The sequence below is a fragment of the Peromyscus eremicus genome, chromosome 15 (assembly GCF_949786415.1).
Source record: "Peromyscus eremicus chromosome 15, PerEre_H2_v1, whole genome shotgun sequence".
Taxonomy (NCBI): Eukaryota; Metazoa; Chordata; class Mammalia; order Rodentia; family Cricetidae; genus Peromyscus; species Peromyscus eremicus.
The window spans coordinates 49,287,285-49,294,499 of record NC_081431.1 but is presented as its reverse complement, the minus strand read 5'-3'; the positions used below and the strand labels follow the sequence as shown (position 1 = coordinate 49,294,499).

General features: G+C 38.6%; 1 long non-coding RNA gene across 2 annotated transcripts in view; it reads left to right on the top strand.

Annotated features, from left to right (window-relative positions):
• Positions 1-549: 549 nt before the first annotated feature.
• The window catches only part of LOC131925574 (uncharacterized), a 36,607-nt gene continuing 29,941 nt past the window's right edge, over positions 550-7,215 (top strand). The window contains exons 1-2 of one of the 2 annotated variants that reach the window (XR_009383293.1): positions 550-726; positions 2,377-2,452. This is a non-coding gene — a long non-coding RNA (uncharacterized LOC131925574). The remainder of the gene's footprint in view (positions 727-2,376; positions 2,453-7,215) is intronic. The other variant, XR_009383292.1, reaches the window with a different exon arrangement.

Here is a 7,215-nt window from a genome sequence, read left to right as displayed (position 1 = left end):
CCATGGGCAAGGAGAGTGCTGTATCCATGTCACTTTTCTGCGTCAGTAGCGGCATGAGAGATGCAAGCAGCTTCCACCCTCATCAGCATCTGCTACCACTGACTCTGGTGGGTGTAAAACCTACCTCACTGTGGTTTCTATTTGATGTGCTGATGAACCATGGTGGTGAGCATCTTGCCACATGATCATTTTTGTCAATTTATTTTTACTGTGCATCTGTTCAACTCGGAGTAGCTCTTCCTAGCTCTGGAGCCTTGTCCTCTGGCAGCAGTACATGAACAAACATAATATTTTTTTTCTCTTATGATGGATGCTTTTAGTATTCTGTGTAAGAATCTTCTGCCTATCTAAATGTCTTAATTTCATTGACCTGTAGTAACAAAGTTCTACAAGCAGAGTAGCTTAAAGAAAACTAACTTTATTCACTCACAGTTCTGCAAGCTCAAAGTTTAAAACCCAGGTGCTGCTAGGGTTAGATTTTGAAGGTTCTGAAAGATATCCCATTTTCTGTCACTCTCCTGGATTCTATGGTTGCCGGACTACTGACATTCTACTGACATTCCTGACTCCATGTTCATGACAGTCTCCCATGTGTCCATCTTGTCATCTTATAAAGACCCTACTTATATTGGATTAGAGCTTACAGTATTCCAACATGACCTCCTTTTGCTTGACTGATTAAATCTGAAGAGATCCTGTGGTCAGACACAGTAACATTCACTGGAGGTGAGGACTTGAGCATATTCATTCTGAGGATACAATCTGACTCATAAACAAAGCCATGAGCCTGAAAGATTTTTAAAGATGGATGAATCCAGCCTTTATAATTTGGTCTATGATCCATATTATACATATATATTTATCTATAATATAATTGTGAAACTAGTAAAAGTTTATTATTTTCAACTATATACCCAGTAGCCAAAGAATTTTTTCTTAAGGACTCCTTAATATATTACCTTAAAATCTTATTTCAAAAATGTATTGACCACAGTGTACAGGACTATTTGTGGATAATTCTCTGCTTTATTGATATACTTCTCTATTCTCACATCAATATCAAACTGCATTGATAATTATAGGTTGCTTTTGAGTTTTGAAATTGAGTAGTACAAACCTCCACCTTCGTCCTTGTATTTCAAGAAAGAGTAGTTCAGATTATCTGCACTTGGAATAAATTGTAAAATTGAAAAATGTATACTAAGTAGCACAGAGAGAGTTCAAACTAGAGGTCAATTGGGATGAAACTAGAGGTTATTTGGAGGAGGGACATATTTAAGTTATATGCATGAAATATCTTCTTGAGTTGCATGCAGCTGAAGTATGTGGGTATAAATGTCAGTACTGAGAAGACAGTTTGACAAAATCATTTATCAAAATAACAAGAGCAGGTTCTACCATCGGACATCTATCAAGTCAAATTTCAAAGTAGCATCACATCAAGGTAATATACACACAAATAATTATGATTTACTCATCCTTGTCAGCCCAGAAATAACTGTTGTTTCAATTTTAAATCAAATTAACTAAAATTCTTTGGCTTTATTTTAAGAATGTACGTGGCTCTAAGAATTTTTTGTCTTTTTTTCCATTTTATTGAAAATAGATTTTTTTCTCACATAAGATATACTGACTAAGGTTTGCCCTCCCTCAACACCTCACCGTTCCACCACCCCCATGTCCTCTCCCAAACATATCCACTCCATTTCTGTCTCTCATTAGAAAACAAACAGCCATCTAAGGGAAAATAATTATAATATAGTTTAATATAATATAATAAAAACTGACACTTTGAAATAAGACAAAACAAACAGGAAGAAAAGAACCAAGGAAAAGTACAAGAAACATATAGATATAGAGACCCACTTGTTCACTCACTCAGGAATCCCAATAAAACACTGAAGTGGAAGACAAAATATATATGCAAAGGAGCTGTAAGGTAAAAAGAGAGGAAAAATATATAAATACAATGGAATAAAAATAAAAATAAGATAAAAGCCCTGACAAGGCCATTATGAGACAAGGAACCTCCAAAGATGCTGCTTAGGTCCTTTTCTATTGGCCATCTACAGCTGGGCATGCAATCAACCCTTAAGAGTAGTTTGTTTCTCCAGTGATTATCCCAGGGAAGAAACTAAATTTTCATTTGCAGGTTATCAAGTAGAGATTGCTTCTGGATTAGGGATCGAGGCATATGCCCACTTCTTTCAGCTCTAAGATCCTTCTAGTTCTGATGAAGACCCATGCAGGCCCTGTGCATGCTGCCAGACTCTCTGTGAGGTCATGTGCATACCAATCCTGTTGTGTTTAGAAGGTCTTGTTTTCTTGTTGTTCTCCGTTCTCTGTCTCTTAGAATCCTTTCTCCTCCTTTTCCAGGGGGTTTAATGGAGGTATATCATCCTGTTTAGGGATGACTGTTCCAAAATCTCTCACTCTCTGCATAACGACGAACGTAAGTCTCTGTATTTGTTACTATCTGCTACAGGAGGAAGCTTCTTTGATGATGGCTGAGCAAGATACTGATTTATGAGTAGAGCAGAATATAATTAGGAGTGTTTCTACGTTTTTTTTTTTTTAGAACTCTAGTATTTGCTTTTATTCGAAGTCCTTGTGCTATCTAGTCTTAGGTTCTTAGTCACCCAAGCAATATTCAGCATGAGTTCCATCTCATGGAGTGTATCTGACGTCAAATAGGACATTGATTGGTTACTCTCACAAACTTTGTGCCACTAGTACATCTTGCAGGTAGCACACCATTGTGATTACAGGGTTTGTGGCTGGGCTGGTGTTTGTGTTTCTCTTTCAGGAGTTTGCAGGATATCTTCCTGTACCAATGATGCGAGCACATAGAGGTGAAGGCTCTGTGGAGGGACTAGCTTGACTTCTTTGTGTTAAATGAGTGTTGTTTTCAGGAACTGGGGCTTAAGCCAGTTTGCGGAAAGCAATCTTGGCAGCAAGCCTGAGTTGCTTGGGGATTTTTATGGAACCCCTTTGGTTAACAACTCAATTAGATGTAACCTAATCCCAGTCATGGAAGCATCATTTGTTGACAAGAGATGTCCAGTGGTGCTCTTTCTCTCCCATCATTAGGTGATTTCATTTAGATCACATTTATATATGTGTATATTTCAGGAAGTGTATACTGAATTAGGTTTTCACACTATCCCTCAAATGGCTCTTAACTTTAGCTATCTCTTCTCATATTCCCTCTTTGGTTCCCTCTTCCCTCTTTACTTGATCCTCCCATTCCAGTATGTCCCCATCAACTCATAACTATCTATTCTATTTCTCTTCCTGAAGAAGATCTATCTTTCCTGACTGGTACCTTACTCTGTAACTAACCTTTGTGGTTCCATGTATTATAGCTTGGTTATCATTGACTTAACAGATAATATTCACATCTAAGTGAATGCATACCATACTTGTCTTTCTGGGTCTGGCTTACCTCACTCAAAATGATTTGTTTTTCCTAGTTCAGCCATTTACCTGAGAACTTCATGATTTCATTTACTCACAGCTAGTAAGATTCCACTGTGTAAATGGACCACATTTCCTTTACCCATTCATCTGTTGATACATTCTAGGTTGTTTCCAGTTTCTGGCTATTATGAATAAGAGCAGCAACAAACATGGTTGAACAAGTGGTTCTGTGGTACCGTCCTTTGAATATATATGCCCAAGAGTGGTATAGCTGGATCTTGAGGTAGATTGATTCTCATCTTCCTGAGGAAGCACCACACTGATTTTCATAGTGACTCAACGAGTTTGCACTCCCACAAGCAATGTATGAGGGTTCTTCATATCTCATAGCTTGCTAGAATGAGCTATCATTTGTTTTACTGATCTTAGCCTTTCTGAGAGATGTAAGATGGAATCTCAAAGTAGCCTTGATTTGCATTTCCCTGATGGCTAAGGGTGTTGACCATTTCATTAAGTGTTTCTTGGCCATTTGAGTTTCCTCTTTGAAGAATTCTCTGTTCAGATCTGTATCCCAGTTTTGAATTGGGTGTTTGTTTTCTTGATATCCAGTTTTAGGAGCAGTTTATGTCTTTTGGATACTAGCTCCCTATCAAATGCCTAGTTGGAAAAAAAAAACCCACAAAAAAACCCCACAAAAAAAACCCCAAAAACAAAAAACTACCTTTACATATTCTATAGGCTGCTGCTTTTTCCTAATGATGGTGTCTTTGGCCTTAGAGACATTTTTCAGTTTCATTAGATCATATTTATTAATTGTTGATCTTAGTGCCTGTGCTAACAGTGTTCTATTTAGAAAGTCTTTTCCTGTGCCGATGAGTTCAAGACTAATTGTTATGAATTTTCACAAGTGGGGAACCCCCAGCTGACCAGACCAAGGTATCCCAAGTGTGAGGGAAAACATACTGGGCAGATGCAGCGGGGGTGGTGACACATGGAAAGTCATTCACACCTAGGTGCTGTATCCATGTGGAGAGTTTATTATAACAGAGAGATGAAGAGAAGGATAGGAAAGAGGGAGAAAAGGGAGAAAGCGGAGGTGTGCATGCCTCCTGGCAATGAAGAAAGAGAGAGAGAGAGAGCAGAAGAGAGAGAGGAAGGAGAGGAGTTTTTCCTTAAAATGAGATTTTTATGTCAGGATGCAGGACGTCCCCAAAAGTTTCAAGGGGTGGGTCAGAATATTAACACTAATACCTATTTTTTTTCAGTCAGTGTATCTGGCTTTATATTGAAGTCTTTGACCCATTTAAAGTAGAGTTTTGTGCAGGGTGATAGGTATGGATCTATTTGCAGCCATCCAGTTTGATCAGCACCATTTGTTGAAGATGATTTCTTTTTTTCCATGCGTATTTCTGGCTTGTTTTGTAAAAATCCAGTGTCTGCAGGTATATACATTTATGTGTGGGTCTTCAATTATATTCTGTTAATCAAGGTGTCTGTTTTCTGCCAATACTATGCTGTTTTTATTACTATAGCTTTGTAGAACAATCAAAAGTTAGGTATGATGATACCTCCACAATTTTTTTAATAATCAGGATTGTTTTAGCTATCTTTTTTGTTGTTTGTTTGTTTCCATATGAAGTTGAAAATTGTCCTTTCAAGATATGTGAAGAATTGCATTGGAATTTTAATGGTATTACACCAAATTTGTAGATTGCTTTTGGTAGGCTGGTCATTTTAAATGTATTGTTGGGCCATTATGTGGTTTGGCTATCAGCATAACTGGGGGCCTATAAAACATTTAGCCAATGTTCCTTCTGTTTTTATGTTGTGGAATAATTTTATGACTATTGGCACCAACTCTTCTTTGAAAGGCCAGTCGAATTTTGAGTTAAGCCTTTGACCTGTGTTTCTTCTCTTTCTTTTATTTCTATTATTTTTAGATTTGGTCTCTTCATAGTGTTCCAGATTTCCTGGATGTTTTGCACCAGGATTATTTTATATTTAACATTTTCTTCTATGGAGGGATCCATTTCTTTTATTGTGTCTTCAATGCCTGAGATTCTCTCTTCCATCTCTTGTATTTTGTTGGTGAGGATTGCCTCTCAGGTTCTTCTTTGAGTTTCTAAATTTTTCATTTTCATATTTCAGTCTGTTTGGTATTTTTTAATTGATTCTATTTACCTTTAGGTCTTGAGCTCTTTTTATTCAGTTCCCTCAACTATTTGTGTCTTTATAGATTTCTTTAAGGGATTTATTCATTTTCTCTCTGTCATATTAATAAAGACTATTTTAAGGTCTTTTTCTTGTGTTTCAGCTATGTTACAGTTCTCAGGGCCTACTGCAATAGAGTTGCTGGCCTCTTTAGGAGACATACCATCTTGGCTGTTACTGATTGTGTTTTTATGCTGATATCTAGGCCTTCATGTTTGGGAAGATCATAATTCTAAGTTCTGATTATGTGGCCTTGTCTTTGTTGAGTGCGTGAGTTGTTCCTTGATTTCTGTTGTCCTTTCTCAATCTTAGGAGGGTGTGGTGGCTGTGTGTTGCCTGGTAAGAAATTCTTCTGGGATCCTGCCAAATATAGCCACTGGGGTTTCTGGGTAAAATGTGTTTCTAGGTATCGAGAGCTGACAGAAATGGGGTGGGCAGGAGAGACCTGGAGGGTGGTCCACAAGAGGGAAGGAAGCAGGGTGTTCCACTAGGATCTGCTTAGTCACCTGGGAAAGGAGGCAGAGAATATGGAGAGGCCACAACAGAGCTGGGGATGAGATTGGAGCATTGGATATGGAGGATAGAAGGGAAAGTGAAGATCTGAAGCTGGCCTCCTTACTCCTCTGGCTGATGAACTCTCTGGTAATGTCTGCTGGAGTTGGGGGCTGGGGCAATGGAGGAATGGTAAGGAAGGTTGGAGGAGATCTGTGTGCTCTGCTGGAGATGGGGGCAGAGACTGTCGAGATGCCCCAGCAGGTGGTCTTCTGCGGAGCTGGGGATGAGACTGGGGGATTGGATTTGGAGGAGAGAAAGTGAACATCTGATGCTTATCTACTACTCTATGATAGCTGGCCTTCTTGCTTCTCTGGAAGGCTTGTACACAAGGTTCTCTGCCTGCTGCTATTTAGGGCTGGGACAATCAGGTGAGTGAGGAAGAAGGTTGGAGAGAAAGATCTGTGTGCTCCACTGAAGATAGGGGCAGAGATGAGGGGCTGGTCCCAATAGGTGGTCTGATGTAGAATTGGGGATGAAACTGGGGTACTGGCTTTCGAGGAGAGGAGGAAGAGGTGAAAATCCCCAGTTAGGCTACTTGCCAAGAGTGAGATCTTGCATCAAAAATATTAAAAACCCTCATATATGTTTTGGAGATTCATGATACAATTAATCCTAAATAGTCTATGAAAATTTCTATGTTACTGAAACCTTTTGAACTATATAATTCTTACCGTTTCCCAGCTTTACAAGACCACAAAATATTTTCATCTTACTAAACTATGCCTAAAAAGGTAACAGAACAGTAACACTTGTTTATTGTGGAAAGTGTGGATGAAGCCACTTGCTGGAAGTTCCAATTAGCAGTTATTTTTATCAACACAGAGAAAGCCTGAGTATAGTATTAGATTTAGTTGGTGTGTCTATGGCAGGTCAGAGCCAAATTATGGAATAAATTGAATTCTCTCATTAGTGACTTAACAGTCAGGCTCTCATTAAAACCACACATGTGTTTATGGACAATATTTTACTCACGGGAAAGAAGAAAACACCATCCATATTTAGTTAGCAGACTCCCAGGAACATTGCCAA